The sequence below is a fragment of the Oxyura jamaicensis genome, chromosome 18 (assembly GCF_011077185.1).
Source record: "Oxyura jamaicensis isolate SHBP4307 breed ruddy duck chromosome 18, BPBGC_Ojam_1.0, whole genome shotgun sequence".
Taxonomy (NCBI): Eukaryota; Metazoa; Chordata; class Aves; order Anseriformes; family Anatidae; genus Oxyura; species Oxyura jamaicensis.
This window is the reverse complement of record NC_048910.1, coordinates 2,647,425-2,666,297: the sequence shown is the minus strand read 5'-3', so window position 1 is coordinate 2,666,297 and position 18,873 is coordinate 2,647,425. Positions and strand designations below refer to the sequence as shown.

The following is an 18,873-nucleotide window of genomic DNA, read 5'->3' as shown; positions in this document are numbered from 1 at the left end:
AAAAAGATAAAGTGTACTTGAGTATAGAATTTCACGGCCCTTTGCTGTTTTGCCAGGAGTGACCCAAAGCCTCCCCTTTCCCTGAGCAGCCCCTCACAGCTCTTTAAATGCACGGCCACGTGGCTTTTAGGTTCACCTCTTCCCATTGCCCTGCTTAGCACTTCTCAAAGGTGCAGTGAGCAGGGCTCGCACAGAGAAATGCTCCCGGCCCTTCCTTTCCCTTGAAGTGAACTCTGGGTAGGGAGGTGGAGGTTTTGCCTTTGACCCTGTTATCTGAAATAACTGCTTGACACTTTGAAATGAAATCCTCTTGCCAGTGCCATCACCTTCCCCATCTGCTACCTTTCTGCACACACAGGTTTGTTATTGTAGGGTTGCTCCTAAGGGCCCTGGCTTTGTCTCCATTACACAAAAGGTTTTTCTTTTTTTTCCACCAGAACAGCTTATTAAAGTTCATTCTCTTGTTGTGAGATCATTGTCTAGACAAAGAATTACAGATTTTACCTAGATACACCTAGTCAAGATAAACCCAGGCAGTCATATCCAGGTAACGCTATCATATCGCAGTTCGCAATGTACACCAAGGTAGGTATCTCCAGTTAATTTTCTCCTTGTAAAAATGCCTCTCCTTTTGTAGTGAAGACATAACATGAGATACATATGCTTGATCTGCCTGGATTTGGTTGTTTTATGAAGTTGTCATCGTCTTCACCTACATTCTGTTGTTACTTTGCCGCTGCAAGCCAGGACGAGACTGCCAAAAATTATTTGCAGCTCTTGCTTTGCATAAAGAAATGCAAACATATTCTGTCAGCATTGGGAATCATTTGGTTCATTTTTGCAAACATTCACAGGAAGGAAATGTTTTGTGCAAGGCCATTTTAGGAAATGAGAATCAGCAGGAGCACTCATGCAGGGGTGGCTCCACGTTTGGCGGGGAGCTGGGGAGAGGCCGGGGCAGAACATGTGAAGCCTCTGTCCCTGGGAGCAGGGGGAAGCCCTCGCCAAAGGCTGCTCCCAGTGAGCCCGTCCATAAGCAGTCAAGCTCAGGATGTGCTTACCCCACACAGAAACCACCGTGGCTTGCCCAGCCTCAGGCAGGCTGTGGTAACTCTGTAATCAGTTTTATTTGTTCCTCGTGCACATCATCCAGGCATTTCCCAATGCATGGCGCAATACTGGGGTTAAGATCTGATTTTGTTCTGTATTTACCTGCCTTTGAGCAGTTTCTGCTGGACAGACATTTGCATGATGTCAGGACAGATATATTTGATGCTGCAAAATGTGATGTAGCAAATGCCTTTGCGAAGATGACCAAGATGCTATGATGCAGACTGTGCCAAAGTTCAGGGATGAAGCAGTGAATTCCATCTGCACTGAAGTCTTTAATGTTGCCTGCAGCCATCCAGGGAGCTAAGGAGCTATGAACTCCAAGACCTTTGCCACTGACCAGCCAGATGATGCCAAGCACGTCGTCTAACTGCTTGCTGACTCAGATTCATGAATGCACACGTTGATCACAGACAGACAGCTGTCTGGAGCACCTAATCATCTCTGGACAAAGGGTGCTACTAGCCAGCAACGTATTTGTTATGACCGCAGTGACAGCAGAGAGCCCACAACCACAGTTTAGGGCATCCCCACATGCCAGCTGGTTACCACACTTACATTTATTTTTTGCTTTTGTTTCCTGATCCATGCAAGTGTGTGACACCTGAGTCATGCCAAAATTAACCCTGTTTCCTCTGCAGAGAAGGCAGTTTTCACAAAGCCTCCAGATATTCTTGCATGGCCAAAAAGTTTCTCTTTGCAGCTCCAATTGGTACAGGCATTGCAAGAAAGGAGAGAAAGCCTGGAAAAGTGAGATAAAAAGATGAGATCACCTGGCACAGGGCAATTCTCACATAGAGCATTAGCACTGCAGCAGTCAGCCCTTTAGAAATGCTAAGGAGTTAAAACTCTTTGCTCCGTTTAATCTGTGGCCATAAATACATAGAGATCATGTCAGTGCTTTCTCTGACAAGCCCAGACTGCTTTTGCTGTCCCAAATGAGGGCATCCTGCTGGCAGAGCAGCCTGGCCACCGGATGACTTTGTGCTGTGTGCGCTCCAGGGACCACAGAGCCGTGGCCATTGCTTGCCACCACGCCGGCGTTCCCTGCTCTGACAGTGCTGCGGGAGCAGTAGTGCTTGTACAGAGCATTGCTTGCAGCTGAGAGACATTTCCATGCACAGGCGTGGAGTTTTCTGAAGTCCAAAAAACAAAACAAAACAAACAAACAAAAAAAAAAACGGCTCTTTTCTCAGGAAAACAAAATTGAAAAATTCTGATGTGACAGTGCCTGTGTGGGAAGCAGTGAAAGGCAGAAAGGGAGGAAAACAACAAAACCATGCATTTCCCCATGGAAAATTCTGATTTTGCAAACAGGGCACTTTCCTTCAGATAATTACGCCAGTGGAAAAATCTCCAGCTCTAGCTCTAGTATTTACCACAGTGCAGGCACTTAATGATACGGCTCATGGCAGCAATCGCTTGTAACTCTGTGGCATGCTGTCAGAGGGGATTTTTATTGCAGTTTGTTGTAGTGTGGATTGCAGTGGAATAATATAACATGCTTTGAGCTACTGCCGATTGCAGAAAATAAGATATCCCATTTGAGACCAAGGTACAGTGATACAAAGCCAGAAGAGCTCACATTCGCAAAAGCACAGCGCTCCAGCAAGGTAGCAAGTTTTCTCCTGGTTTAAGACAGAGCAGAGCCTTGCTTGAAGAGAACACTGCTATGCATTGTACAGAATAAGCTTTTCCCACCTTCCCCACCTGTTAGAAAGCATTTCTCTTTGGCTTCTCTAAGCAAAACCTATCTGCCTGCAATTTCCAATATATGCAATTAACCCTGCTTAGCATTGACCTGGAGTTGAAATATAAGCGATGCTCCTATGGGGTTATAAGCAGTGCTAGCTTTTTGCTTGCCCCCTCTGGTCATGTTTTGAGCCAAAAGAGCCTAAAAATCTTGTGGGTATTGAGCCCCCCCCCCCCCCCCCCTTGCTGCTCCTTCCCCCTCCACTGCGTTGGAAACCTCCCCTTGGCTGGGCTCATTTTGATGGAGCCCAAACGAGACCAGCAGCACCGCACAGTTGTTCCAGCTGCTGGAACACGCTCGGTAACCTTAGAAATGAGAGAAAACAAACCTGGGAGTCCCACAGAGCTGGTGTTAAGGTCCCCATTCATGCCAAAGCATAGGACTCACAAAATGTACTTTACAAAGCTCAACCCCTCTTCCCTACCCCCAGTGCCCCATCCGTCCCACCCGCCCCATGGCAGCCTTTCAGGGACAGATCCTGAGCGGTGCCAAGCACCAGGCTCCTCTCCACGGCTCTGTGGGGTGCTTGGCTGTGCTGGGGGAGGTGCTGAGCCCCCCAGGATCAGGCCCAGCCAAAAGATGGGGGGCAGTGGCGGTAGCACTAGCAACAGGGAGACAAAAGTCAATTGTTCGGCAACAACTGGGAGGGAGGGAGCCCTGCAGTCCCTCCAAGCCGTGTGATTTATGGCTTGCAATAATATGTTTTGGAGCACCGCAACCCAGAGTGCTGTGCGGCATGACCTGTAAAAATAAGTCTATTAACCCTAATCAATCTCCCATTATCCACCCTCGTCCGCAATTTAGCCAGCAAAGGAGTCGTCAAGGCCTCTCAACTCAGTTTGAACTAATCCCATTGTCTTCCCTAATCAGGGGCCATGAAAGCAGAGCGGCTTCTCCGCAGTGCAAAATTATCGCACAGTGTTTTTTTTATTTTTATTTTTTTAAAAAACAGGGTTGGGTAAGGGGGGGTGGTCTCCTCTTCTCTCCTCTTTCATCTTTTAATGAGAAAAACGGAGAATTGTTTTCATTGGAATTGCCAGTGCTAATTGAAGCCCCAGGGCTGTGGTCAGAACAGGGGGCCAGCGGGTATCAGTTCCCAGGGCAGAGGCGCAGCAGTGGGTGAACAGCTCTGACCAAACTTCCTCTTGCAATTAGTACGAGAATTTATTTGGATTAAGCGGTCTATTACAGAAGCTAATTATGAAGTTGATTGGGGGTTGGATGCAGTTCGGAGGGGAGAGGCAGCCCCAGCCTTGGGAGGACAAAGGGACCAAGCGCGGCCTTGGAGGACCCAACGGGAGCGGGTTCCGCTGGAAACATTGCTTGAATCCGGACCAGGAAAACCAGGAATACAAAGGCTCTTTCTGAGTTTTCTTTTTTTCATTCCTTCCCACCCCTTTCCCTCTGCCAAATTTTAACATAAATAAATAAATAAAGCTGGAGGTCCTATCAAACTGTCAGTGCCCCCAAATAGCAGTAAATCAGGAACCGCTGCAATGTCCCCTGTTGGTCCCTTGTACAGCAGGGGAGTGCTCAGCCATAATAAATGTGCACCATGGTGAAACATCCACTAACTTAGTCCAGTGGCAAATTAATTTTCTTTTGCTCTATTACATTAATCAAAAAGGAAAAGACAAAGAGGGAATGTTATCTTGCTAGAACTGAAAGCAATTCTCACAAAATTCCACCCTTTCAGCATGAATTAGAGCAGGGGCAAACTCACCACAGGGCTCCAGCAGATCTTCCAGGATTGATTATTACATTTACTAATGGTTCAGCATTTCCTCATAAAACTAAATTTCTCAAACCCCTGTCCTGTGAGGGCACAGACCCATTATCACCTCCCAGTGTCCCCCAGGGACAGAGGATGAGACCATGGGCCTTCAGGGGGTTTTGTTTTCAAGGGCACATAAAAAACCCTCAAGCGGGCTCTGAACAGAGGGAGGTGGTTTCCAACCACCACTTTTTTGGACTGAAGGCATCCCCATAAATCTGAGGATGAAATGGTTCCTTTACCCAAACTTCTCCCCCACTCTGGCACACTGGTGGACGGGTTGCATCACAGCTGTGGACCAGCACAGATTACTGCACAGAGCAAGGGGGGAAGCATCCTATGCACACAGACACCTGTGTCCTGCAGACAGGCTTTGATGTATGAAGGCTTCCAGTTAGGAAGATAAATGGATACAGCTGATCTTGCTAATGCTGTCCCACCAAAAGGATTAAGCTTGAAGCAAGTCAGCTGGAGCTCACAAGTCTGAGGTTAGTTAGTTAGTGCACAACCATCTCTGCTGGGATCAGGGCATTTAGCAGCAGGCCCCCAGCTGACTGCTCAGCATGAGATCTATTGATGAAGCTGGGGACAGAGGAGCCCTCCAGGAGTGACGGAAGAGAGCAGGTCTGGCCCCTGTATGCCCACAGCCCCATACATGCTTTGTTTTATACATATAATTATCCATACATCCCTACCTATATCTGCCTATGCAATGTGCTCAGCATGTGGGTCAAAAGAGAGGAAGCAACAACATAGTCTCTAGAAGGGGTGTTGAAGATGCTGTGTTATGAATTGAGTATGTTATTAGATTTATTTAATGAATGAAGATCCTGATGTATTATTTACAGGATGTCTTTGGAGATAAAGCTCTATCTCATGGGCTGCCATGGGAAATTTGCCACGCCAAGGCCTTGAGGAAAAAGCATTCATTTTTTTTTTTTTTTATGGTGCCTGTTAGGGAGGGAAATTAATGCTATGAAGGCAATGATAATTTGCTGCTTTATAGGACTGAATTATCACTCTGTCAGCACTGAGACGAAAACCCTGAGCCATGAACAAACGCACCTTTACACCTAAAGCTGGCTGGAGCAGCTACGGTGAGCTCTCATCACTGCGTCAGCTCCATTGTTCCAGTAATTAATTCTGAAGGCTCATGGATTTCACCTTGTCCTTTCACTTGCTGGGCATGCCTTCATTTGGCATTTCACTATTCCAGGCTCCTTCTCCAGGCTCATAAATCACATGCAAAGCCTTCCTGAGAACAGAAAGGGGATCTGTTCTCTTCTTGATACACACTCACAGCTTCCCAGAGACTTAACACGAGTTTGGCACGTGCACAGGAGAGGTGGCTGCACCCCATGGACACAGTCACTGACATAGAAAAATAATTGCAAGAGAAACAACTGCCCAAAAAACAGGAGTACTGTGTCTCTGGAGCAAATATGTTATGCTAAATAAAGCAATTTTATAATATGGCATTATTTCTTCTGTGGAAGAAAGGAGGAGGAGTCCTTACCTATGCTCTACCTTTCCTTGCTCCATTTCTTACTGTCACTTCTCCCCACCACGTTTACTAACTGGATTTCTCTAATTGCTCCCAGATGTTGAAGAAAGCTCTTTTGTCCTGTAACCATGCAGGGTTCTAAGGGACATGGAATGAGATGGGGTGGTAGAGGACTCCCATCAGTGAGGGGGGGGGGGGGTTGTGGGCCTCAGTCCTCCTCTTTTGCAAGTTGAGCATCCCTACTGATGGACTTCTTCATCACCTGAGGTCTTCTGCACTTCTACCCTGAATGTTTTCTATGGAAAGGTATGGATTACATCTTAAGCACAGGGCACATCCTTCCTTCCTTCAGAAATAAATACAGCTGCTGTTGGTTCCTCTGAAACACAGGGCTCTGGGAAAGAGCTTATCTGCTTCCTTCAGCATGGGCTCCAGGCTGTGTCACCCCAGAGAGCAGATGGGGGACAAAGTGAGCCCACTTTGTGCAAGGAGGCTGAGCTGATAACTGTCTGAGATTGAGAATACAGGTAAATCACCCAAGTGCTTGCTCTCAGCATCCTCCAAATTACTTACTATTAGAGAAGTACACAGTGGGGCAATCAGTTTTGCTCTTCTGTCAAGAAACAAGGTATGATAAAACACCTGGGGGCTTCCACACAGCACAAGGACCATGCTGGCTGAGGACAAGGTGTTCCCATGCCAGCATTCATTCACCATTTTCTGTGTCCAAGAACGATCCCAGCAGCTCAGCCACCCACTGGTGCTGGGATTTTCCAGCCGTTGGTATTGGCCTGATGCTGCTCCCTCGGCAGGTAGGCAGCTGGATGCACAGTGTGTACATTGGCAGAGGGCACCTTCGCAGCAAAAAGATATTTTCCTTGCACAGGCAGAGAAGACAGCCCAGGACTGTTGCTCAGCTTGTTTTCCAGGAGCCAGGACACCTCCCTGTAGCTGTGCTGTTCTGAGGAGCCACCAGCTCTGATAGAGTGAGCTGAAGCTGATCAAACACTTTCCAATGACCTGAGTTGCACCTTGTTCCCATCCCCCAAGTGCTCATTCATCAGAAATGCAAATTTTTCTAAACTTTGCCAATTGCAACAAGCCAGGCAGCATTTAAGAAGAGGACAGTTTTGACACTTGAGTTGCAGGGTGCTTCACTCAGCAAAACTAAGTCTTGGACATTTCAGGCAGCTTTACAGCAAATGGCTATGAAAAAATATTTAGACCTATGAAATATTTTGTATTGATGCCTTTTATTGTGATAAGCTATTTTTTGTGTTTCAGGATTTGAATGTTATGTGCCCATTTGGAACTGGAGTCCTTTTCAAACCCCTGGGAATTCCTGCAGGGGGGAAAAAAAAACATCTTCCACCCAACCCTGGCAGCAAGGGGGGGATTTCAAAATGACCATGGAATTGAAGGAATGGCTACCCACTGCTCAGGACCATGGGACAATCGCACTTCATTCATCAATATTTGCAAAAAGCTCTGGTATCCCCGGATTCACACAGCTCTGGATGGGTCATGGGTAATTATTCGTATAAAAAGAACCAGTGGGACAATGTTGTTCAGCCCTGAAGTCACTGAAAGACGTTAGCGAGTTTGGCTTCTAGGGTGGTAGAGAGAGAGTGTGAAAGCCAATTATACAGCTTGGATTGTCCCCGAGTAGTTTCCATCATTCCCATTTGGCTTTTATTTGTTCTGTAGGAAACCCGTTTATAAATGAGAACCGGGCAGCTTTCAAACACATTTTTAGACAGCCTGCCTCCACCAACAGGAGGAAAGTCAGTAATTTATTTGTGCGGCTGGTAACTATGATATCATTTATGATGTGCAATCCTTTTCTCCATACTGTACCTCTAAAAATGCCTTGCTTTAGAAGGATTACCATACAAAACAGGCATTTCATAGCAAAAAAAAACCCACACACATCTGCATAGACAGGCATTGCCTAAAACACAGGAAGCAACCCCCCCCCCCCCCCATCAGTGCTAATCTCTGCCCCATCCCTATGCATAACCTAACAGCCATAGAAAACAGGCATACACTAAATGCTAAATAAGTTCACTGTACAAAGCTACATTAACCCCCTCTGCACATTTTAGTCTCTCAATGATTACTGCATCGACTGAATGTAGCACACAGAGGCAAATGTAGCTCTTCAGGGAGGCATTGGGTTTAATATCTCAGTCCCTGCAAAGTCACTGAGAAGTTTTCCAAAAATTTCAACAGGGTAGTATTTATCGTTAATCCTTATTTCACCACTGTATGTAAGTAGTCACATTGCTCTTATAGTCACATCTGCAATGCTAACAGAAACCCCAGGTGGGCATCAGGCATGAGAAACAAGCAGGGTAAAACCATCCCAGCCCTACACCGTCACTTCTCTGTCCATCTTTTATTCCAGCAGCCAGATCCCACTGTACCGTGACACCAAGGAATCCCCATGTGTCCCAGCAGAAGCTCAAGAAAAAAGGGAAATGCAGTTGCTGCTCCATGAGCAGGTCAAGGTCTGACTACCCTTCAGCTGCACGTCCCATTCATCATCGCTCCCTGCCCAGCCTAACATTCACACACTCTATCTGATCACCTTTCATGCAGGAAGAAATAAAACAGCATCCCAGAGAACAAGAAAAGGGTGATCAGAGGGGGTTATCCAGACAGCAAACACCGCCTCCATCCATCACAAAGACGAGAATAACTCTGACACCGTCATGGGGCTGCTGGGATTTTGGAGGCTGCTCTGCAGGGCAGCAGTGGCTCTCTGCACAGCTGTGGCACCCAGCAAATGCCTGGGCACGCAGAAATCTGTGCTTTGTGTTTCCATGTGCTTTTTGTGGACTGAACATTGATTTGTCTGTAATAGAGCACTGCTGTCCTTAAACTTGTATTCTCCTTTTCACTGGTGGATTTTAAAAGCATTTGCAAGTGCTATGGACTGTCGTGACCTTCTGCAGAGCTAATCAGCTTTTCATATATCAGACTCAGAAACTAATGCACAATTACAAGGCAGGCACCTCCCTGCATGCAACCCCAATGATCCCTCTCCATCCTGCAAGGGCCCAACATTTCTTCAAATTGCTAGAGAAGTTCATTCCCAGCTCAGGGCTGCCCTTGAAATGCAGAGTTTGTTCTTTGCTAGTGACGCAGCTCCCATGGAGTGGGAGATTGACTGGAAAATGGCTTGGGTTCAGGGTAACAACAGCCCTGAGCATCGCTACATCAGAATAATTCATCTTGGAGACATTTTTCCTTGTCAGAGTAAATGTAATTATGTATGTGATATAAAGGAATAGCTCCCTGAGTGGAGAAACCAGTTAAACCTGACCTGTGTCCCCAAGGACAAGTTTCCCTGTGAAATTTCTGCTGTCTAACAAAGACCGAGCATCTGCTGGCTTCCTCCTAGTAAGGCCATTGCTAGCATCTCTCTCCCATCTCACACGACATGAAACCCGCCCCATCTCCAGGCCTCCAATCTCTGACATATATTACACAGTGGCTTCTGAAATTCCTGGCCAAAAGAGCACTTTCTGAAAGCCCCAAGGTTCTTCCATGCTCCTCTCAACTGCCTACTACCCAAAAAAGTGGGGAAAGAAAGAGACACAATGAGTAGTATGGCAGACTAGGCTGCCTGCACTGAAAAGGGGATACAGAGACTTGTATTTTGCTCTCCTTTTCAATTTAAGGCCCAGGATTTGGCTAGGAGACAGAATAGCTTGCTGGAAACCAAACAGAAGGGGCTTCTGTCCAACAGGGCAGGCTTTAGATCAGGGCTGTCCAACATGTTGGGCAAGGATCCTGTCAGATTTCCAGCAAAGAAGCAAAAATCAATCAGCACAAGACAAATTCTGCAACCTTGTCCAGCTCCAGCTAATGATGCTGATCGAGTATGTGGACACTGAATGCCCTGACTGGAACCACTTCCCACACTTGCAGTGTTCCCTCTCATCACCTCGCGTGCTTTCTCCTACTCCCATCCCCTGCAGAGGCAGGACAGAGCATGAAGAACTCAACTCTCTCAGCCTGAAGGTGAGAGTTTAGGAGAGGAAAAATAGAAAAAATGCCTGTTCCTAATGGGCAATCAACAAAGACAGAAAAGGGAAAGCACCTCCAGCATAGAATGGCCGAGCCAGGGGTATCAAAAAAATAACATCTGGTGCAAGCTCTCTTTCCCTCTCCTCAGCTGCTCCACATAGGCACTGAGCAAGAAAAATATCCTGTAGGTTTGTTTCCTGATGAGCACGGCGTTGGCTCAGCCCTGCACGAACACCATTGGAGCAGATACACCAGTGTCTTACCCCAACAGAGAAAAAAATTGAATGCAGACAACCTCTAATGGAGATTTCCTGAAATTCCTGGAGAAGAATAACTCATAGAAAGCTGGTGAACACTTAGACAATAGAAATTCCTCAGCAACTCTTTATTCTTACACATCACTACATTCTGAAGATTTATGTCCAGATTTTCTGCCCCAGACACCTCTAGGTCTTTGCTGGAGCTGGCATCCCCTGTGCCAGCACAGGCTCATCCCTTGCTGCAGCAGGGTACCCATGGGGCATGCAGGCAATTGACTGAGAGATCAAAGCCCAAGAGGGGAGCACTGTGTGTTATTGGGCCAGCTGATGCTAACCACATGTGTAAATCCCAGCAAAAATGCTTATGACAATAACCTATTTGCTCTAACTTGCTCATCCAAGCTCTGAATGCTTCTTTGTTGATTCACTTTGTTTTTGCAGCCTGGCCTGACAGCGTGGGCGACTGGCTCGGAGCCTGCCTGTGGGCTGCATTTTCTTTCACCAAAATCACACCTACCTTGCTTTATGTGTTTTTCACTCCTGCTTTTCCCCACTTTTGTCTGTTCTTTCAGGGGTTAAAGGATTCACTGGTAAACTTGTTCAAAATGCAGACCAGGAATCATCAGAATAGCAGTTCTTATCCTGTGTAACATTAATTTGACCCGAAACTTTGGCCAGGTTGCCTACAAGATTATTTTTTTCTTCCTTTTTTTTTTTCCCTTACAAGCAGGAACACTTTCCCAAAATCTCCCCAGCCTCCTGTGGCTCAGGTCTAACAAAAAATTCACTTGCTATCCATAAACTGGAAGTGATAAAAGCTATCTCCATCGGGAAGTTGTGTTGTGCAGGGCAGACTGGAGGTACCAGTGAGCCTCACAGCTGCATGCACCTTGCCAGCCTTCCTGGCACCAAACTACAGGTCTGAGCTGTTACAGCACATCTTCAACATCTTCAGTTTCTGCTTTTGCCACTCAAGAGTGTCAACAACCAGTGACACTGGTGCCAAGAGGAAGAATGAAGAGGTGATGCTGCCCTTCCACAGAGCATGGCCTTGCGAGGCTCACACCTGGTGTTATCCTGGGGCTGTTATGGGGGTCCCTGGGGCTGCACCATCCAACACCTGCAGTGACATTAGTGACATTATAGCTTGATGGATGGAGCGCTTGTCTCTAACCATCTCCTCCACAGAGGAGGCTTCAGCCTTCTGCACGCCCCACAGCAGCACTCCCAGCTCTAGTCACAGCCCTGCTCACACCAGCCAGGACATTTCATTGCACCTTTGGGATGTCAGACAAGCTGAGAACTCAGGTGTTTGTTTCTCTGGTCACTGCTGGGCATCTACATTTAAGAATTAACAAGTCCAAGAAAAACATGGGCCCAACCTGTAGCTGCTGTAAGTCAGCACACACAGTATAAGTCACCTCACAGCAACACAGCACACCTATTATCATCTGATGATCTTACCTGGTAAGTTTAATTAGAAAGGTAGGATTTAATTAGCAAAAATAAGAGACATTTACCATTAGGTCTTTCTGGCTTCCAAATCCATCAACAACACCATACATACCTTGCTTTTAGATAAAGAAGCCAAAACTTCTCCAGCCAGATGTCTGATGGACATTATTTGTCTACTAAATAATGATATTCTTTAGGAAAGGACCCACTGTGCAACGCTGTCATGACCAGAGCCTTTGGGATGCAGGGACACAGTGAAGATTCAATTAGGGCACCTCTGTGGGTGTGGGAATACTTACTGCTGATCTGCCACAGATTAGACTAATTGCCTTGTTCAGGCCCAAAAATGCACCAGGTCTGCTCATTAACACAGAACTGCACCCTTAAATTCCTCAGGGAGAAAGCACAGGCAACAGAGACATCCTAACCAACTGCATTCACCCTGGAGCATCCGAGTCAGGCAGCTCCTCTGGGTGATCAGCTAGCACCTGAACTGAAGCACATCGAAGGAAATGAGAGCTCTTCTGGACACTTCAGGGAATCGACAAGGGTCACAAGGCAGCGATCCACATTAACCTGATTTTGCATGAATTATCTTCAGCTTGAAGGACTCATTGTCCTTCCTTCTCCTTTGTCTTTGGACTTGTTCCTTTCCCAAAGTGAGCTCGAAGTGACTGAAGTCTCCAGAGGCTCTAGGAACATCGGTGACAGCCGTAGAGCCCAGGATGCCTGCACAGACCCTTAAGGACCTGGAGCACAGTCCATATTGTTCAGTAATCATTCAAAGCCTTTGGCCAAGAGCTGCTGAATGGCTTTACCAGGAGGCACCTCCTGATGGTCCTGCATGCACAGGGTGGATGGTGACACCTTCCTTGACACCTTCGTACCACCAGAGGAGACAACATTCAGGGGGTGCTTCCAGTGGTGGATACCAGACCTTTCACACCCAGTGCAGAGATGCTGGTTAACCAGCCCTGCCACCAGAGACCTGGAGAATGGCTGTGGCCAGTTACTACCACCATGAGAAAGGACAAAGGAATATTTTACTTCTTTCTTTTCCAAAAATAAACCTGTATATGCACATGCATACATTAAATTACAGTCTGCTGAGGCTGTTGACAAATTATGACCCCACTTTTAAAGTCCTTGGTAGTTTTAAGAAATAGCTCCTTGGGCAATTTAGGTTCTTGCATGTCATCTCAAAGCACAGATGACTGCAAAGAGATTTCCACAGGCAAGTGTGACATGTAGGCACCTGATTATCACCAGAAGATGGTGGGATTTGGTCGCATCACCGTCTGTGGTGACTGGGAACCTTCCTCTTTGGCAGCCTGCGAGGAATCACTTTAAACATACAGCTTTTTTTGCCCTCTCACACCTCATGGAAAAACCAACAGGTGCGTGGCACCTTTTTGCTTCCAGCTCTAAACATCAGTAAAACTTGGGACCTTCACAGTCAGCTTCGCTGAGTTTGTTGAAAACCCAAGAGCTGTTCTCAGTCAGGCTCCTTTGCAAATCCCCAAGAGCATCTATTTGCATTACTGACCTCCCAGACTTGCACGCACGTGCCTGAGTCACCTTATAACCCAACTCAGGAGCCCCCACCAGAAGAGGATCCTTCTTCCCTCTCCCACAGTCCCCTCTTTAAGCCCCAGCTCTGCTGGGACAGCTGTGGTTTGTCCTCCTGCCCTGCACGCTGCATTCAGCAGCCGTCACATCGCATTTCCAAAAGCATTGCTTATGACTGCCACCACAGATTGAAACACGGAGGGAGAAGGGGGAAATTCAGGAGAGGCCAGAAAGTAGGGAATAATTTAGAACATTATGGAGATGAAAGAAATAATCCAATTGGTTTAAAACCAGATGAGCTGCAAAGGGGAAACATTAACTGGCTAAGCAGTGAGCAAGGGCTGGGAGGATGGGAAGGCGAGTGCTGCTTGATATTGGAGGTGATTTAAATGGAGCAAGAAGGTAGCAGGGGCTGGGAAAGAAACTCATCCCCGAGCCAGGGCCCTTTAAGAGCAGCTGCAGTTGAAATGGAGGAATGAAGAGCGCAGCAGCTGAGGGCTGGAATAAGATTGATTTAAGACTAGATACAATTTAAAGGCAAGGCAGAGGTGGAAGCAGAGGCTGGAATGAAATCAATTTACAACAAGATGCGATTTAAACTGATGAACTCGGGATGCGAGAAGCAGGGTTGGGGGAGGGAAAGGGGGATGGGGAAGCTGGGGAAGCTGCAGGTGGGGCTAGGGGCTGCCGGTGCTGGAGGACAAAGGGCTGGTCCCAAAAACCTGCACAGAGCCAAAGCATGCTGCAGCCTGCGAGGACTGCCTGCCCTTGTGAACTTGAATAATCCTTAGATAGAGGGTTTGACCAATCCCAGCTGCTCTGGTGACACCTTAAGTGTTGGTTATTCTAAACTGTGATTATCATTTAATAGTGATCCAGGGCCCTAAACACTTCTGTGTCGGGGATGGACAAGCTTGGGCAAGTAACCAAGAGGGCTGTCTCTGAAGGACCCAGGCACTGAGGGACAGGTCCCAGAGCTCCCTAAATACATTTCTGAAACCAGAGGTTTTGACAGAGTCTCGCTCAATTGTTCTTAAATTAGAATTCGGCTGTACACATTTTCAAAACCCAATTTTTAGTGGTTTTTGTTGTTGTTGTTAGTTTTGTTTTTGTTTTTTAAAAAAGAATCATACATCCACTATGCAGGAGCTAATTTTTGCCACTTATTTCTATTCACTCTTGCTGTGTCTATACTAAAGGTTATCCATAGGAAGGGAAGTGCCAGAAAGACTGAATTCAACCAAAATTTAGTGGCTTTCCTGGCACACTGAGTAAAAGACAGCAATTCAAGTAGAGGATCCACTGTTTCCCCCATGTGGTACAAGAAGGTCTCCAACCTCCTTGGAGGTTCAGTGTGTAGCAAGTCTTCAAGTAAGGGGCAGCTTGCGCCAACAAGCCTTAAGGAGCAGGGCAACATCCAGCACCCCTAGAGGTTTTTGGATTATTTGAATCAAAATACCTTAGAAGTGTCAGTGGATTTGTGAGGGAACGTGGCTTCAGCAGGATGAAGCCGTGGTTATGCTGGGTTAAACGGCATTGCTTAAAAAATTAAGTCGGTCTCATGAAACACCATAAATCAGGAAAGTGTCACTGAAATCCATGTTGGTGCAGAGACATGGAGGAAAACAGGCTAGGAACAGGTACTAGATGTGGAACAGCAGGATGCAGCCTGTGATGAGACATCCACAAATCCAGCAAGTACAAGGAGAGACCCAAGTGACTGGTGGCACTACAAGGGCTTCCCTGCTGCTGGAGGGAAGATAAAACTCCTGCTTACATAGGTGTACATCAGGAGCAGCCTCACGTCCAGGCCAATCAAGAAAGAGACTTGGAAAATACACCATGCTACCCAATTGTGCCAGGATGGCTGTGGGTTAGTATTTTCCACTCCCGCTCTCATTCAGGAGAAAAAAGGAGGAACATGTGTTTCCATCCTCATCTCCCACGAGAATTTTTTATTTTTTAGGAAACACTCCAGACTTTTCCTTTCTAGTTATTATTGATTTTTTTTTTTTTTTTTTGATGGGGCTGTAACAGCTCCAGGGTGGCAAGAGGGGAGCTATGCATGACAGAATAATTGCTGTACCTTCGGTCCCTTCTGCAGCGCATGCCTGTGAGCAGGAAGCAGCGTGGGTGTGCAATGTACAGGCGATGCCCTATAAATAAAGCAAGGGATTGCCTGGAGGAAGAACAGGGAACAACAAAGGCTCCACAGAACAAAGTGGCTGCAGAACATAATGTGCTAAACCTGAAAGTCAACAGGGAATGGACTGGATGTGAAAAGAAAATAAAGACAAAGAAAGCCTAATACCTTAGGGAGGGGAGATGTTTACATTGTTAAGTCTTTTATGGAAGCAGAAAAATCTATTTTAAACGAAGGCAGGAATAATTGCTGGTCCAACTAAATGCTCACTGGGCAATCTGGATGTAGTTCAGGAAGAGCAGCGGATGCTGGATGTTATTCTTGTCAAGATATAAATTTATTCAGTTTATGTGCATTTCAACAAGTAACGCCCAGACTAAATGAACGGATTGGTGGCGGCGAGTGGGGGGACACCACCACACAAGTACTGTGTGCTATGAACTCCATCCCCTAAATTACTGGAGGTTTGTGGACCCTGGTAATAAGAGACATTTTCTCTTACGTCTGTGTTATTCACTGTGATTTGGGTCTGCTGAACAGACTGAACAGCTTTTGGATGAACAATAAACGGGGTGGTGAGCATTTCATTACTGACGTGTTCATGGGTCAACGTACACCTGAGCAAGGCAGCCTCGAGTGAAGCACACGCCATAGGTTGGCACGTGAGAGTCAGGACATAAGAAAGGGAAGGGCCATCCTCTGCAGGAAGACCAACTAGGGTCATGCCAAATTATCTGAAAGGTGCTGGACAGGGAGCAAGGAAAACCAAGGACTAGGAGGAATAGCACAGAAGAGTTCCCACAACATAGTGAAATGTAAGGGATTTCATGAGATGCCTCAATGGGAGGCTGATGCTTCAGGTAGCTTTTTTTAGTCAACTGAAAGCCAACTAATACCACCCTCCCCACGACCTTCTACTGAGGAATAAGAACACAACTGGATACATCTTTCTTGTCCGTGACATCGGACTCCTAAATGTCTAAGCAGTGATGTGGGTGGAAGCATAAAACCAAGACAGTACAAGTGCTACTTCATTGTCTTTGCAGTTCATCAGCTGAGAAAAGGAGCTCTCACTATCCAGAGCCCACCTCTCAGGTGAGGAAAGAAGCATGCATTTTGTAGAGGGCCGAAAGGAGCATCAGTAGGTCGGTGACCTTGGACTCTTCAAGCCCCACTGCTGCACAGCGCTGGGTGAAGGACTCCCAGAAAGATTTTTTCATGCTTGCTTCCCATCAACTCCCAAAGGACAGAAAATCAATTTAAAAACACTTTTACTCTGCCCACTGTCCCAACCTCCCACAAAAAAAGGTATTTCAGGTCTTTGCAGGCAGGAGGGCAATAAATGAAAGCCAGCAATCTGCAGAGGGTTTCAGCAATCATGCCCGAAACACGCTCATAGGGGGCATGGGTGCATCAGCACACGTGGATAAATACCCCCTGTTCACCACATCCCACCCCCAGTAAATCCATCACCAACCCACGAAGTCGCTGCGCCACTGAGTCTCGTAGTCTAGACTAAACAGAAGAAAAAACACACGGAGGAGCTGAGCCCTACGCGCTTCCCAGAGGATTAGCTGGCTGCGCGGCGGGGAGGTTTGAGCTAAGGCAGATATACAGAGTGCGGCGCGAACGGCCGGCGTCGGCATCCAGAGCCCTGCCAGCTCCCCGTGAGACTGGAATTGAGCACATTCCTCAGAGCAGGGCCTTGCTTTCACAGGTTCTGGGACCAACATCCCTGCAGGGTGCATGTGTGTGTATGTCCTCATCCCATCACCCAGGTTGGAAACACAGCCACCACTCCCCCTGCACAGGGCAACTGCACATAGACCTGGGTGACAGCTTCTACATCAAGTTGTTTCAATACAAGTAAATAAATACAGGATTTACGCTTTTAAAAAAAAAAAAAAAAAAAAAAAAAAAAACACTTTCAAAATAAGCTGTTTGATTTCTCAGTCCCTGCCAGCTTTTCAGTGCCACATCTATTTACCTTGCCTTTAAAAATGCATTTAACAAATTCAACGGTAATATTAAAGTCTCTCTCTGTGCTTCATAATCCACCCCCATAAAAGTACATTCATAAACCAAGCATTTTCTGCTAAATGCAAATCCTTTCCTATTCCTCTTTCCTATTCCTGGGAGAAAGGAAAAAAAAAAAAAAAAAAAAAAAAAAGTAAAGGAATTACCTCACTTAGTGGAAAACAGGGACCAGTTCTCTCTCTAGCAGGTCTAACAAGCTGCTACCACCATCTTCTCAACCAAACTGAAAAAAGGGCTCAGGATGCCCTAAAGTGGGAGCTTTTCACCAAGGTTCCCATGTCCCGCAGGCGGTGGTAGATAGCCTGCAGCTGCTCCACAGCCTTGCACCCCCAGGTGGCTTCACTTGGAAGAACGAATGATGAAGGCCGTGCAGTTACCTGCAGCAAGTGCTGGGGCTGACTGCATAAGGACATTTCAGGTGTTTCCCATGTTTACTGGTGATGAGTGGATCAAACATTTAGCACCAGGCTGTGGAGAGGGACCGGGCAGCCCCAAGCACATCTGGAAGTAATTAAGCCCCAGCTTTGGGAAGTCCCAGCTTGGCTCTGGGTCTCGGGGGAGCTGCCATTCATTAGCACCTGGCTGGATTGGGGTCCTCACCATTAACCAGGTCTGGGGTCAAGCACATCATGTTCAGGACTTGCCTCAAGCCTCAGCCCAGCTCTATGGGCTTTTTAAACTTGCCCTAAAATCATCACTCTTGGGCAGGTCACAAATCATAGGTTTAATGTGTAAAGCAGCCACCTCTGCCTTCCCACAGGGATGCAGCAGAGTTGCCCCCAGATTCCCATCCGTGCACAAACATCACCATGCAGAGGAGTCCCTCCGCCTCGCGTCCCTTTTCTCAGCTAGCAAATGCAAAGCAGTTTTCTTGTCCCTTGTCGTTAGCTTGATTTTGAACAGGCTGAGAATGAAAGAAAACCAGACATTTCCAGTACTTTTAAGCTCCATTTGGTCTGATTAAAGAAGTCTTAAAAAAAAAAAAAAAAAAAAAAGAGAGAGAGAGAGAGAGAGAAGGGAGGGGGAAAGCAATAACTTTTTAAAACTTGTCCTGAATGCAAAGGAAAATGGAGTCCACTGTATGAGCAATTCAGGATTAATTGTAGACTTACGTTATTCATGCTCTGCTGGTTGGGGGAAAGAACAAGCACTCTTGAAGTCATTAAAGAAAGTCCTAGTAAAATATTACTTAGCTGATGTGTGTAGTCTTATTGGCCCTTAAGGGAATGCGTG

At 46.6% G+C, this 18,873-nt stretch overlaps 1 long non-coding RNA gene across 3 annotated transcripts in view; it reads right to left on the bottom strand.

Moving 5' to 3' along the window:
* LOC118175951 overlaps positions 1–17,973 on the bottom strand; it is a 128,557-nt gene extending 110,584 nt beyond the window's left edge. For all 3 annotated transcript variants that reach the window (XR_004755211.1, XR_004755210.1, XR_004755212.1), the window contains exon 1: positions 17,787–17,973. This is a non-coding gene — a long non-coding RNA (uncharacterized LOC118175951). The remainder of the gene's footprint in view (positions 1–17,786) is intronic.
* Positions 17,974–18,873: the final 900 nt, after the last annotated feature.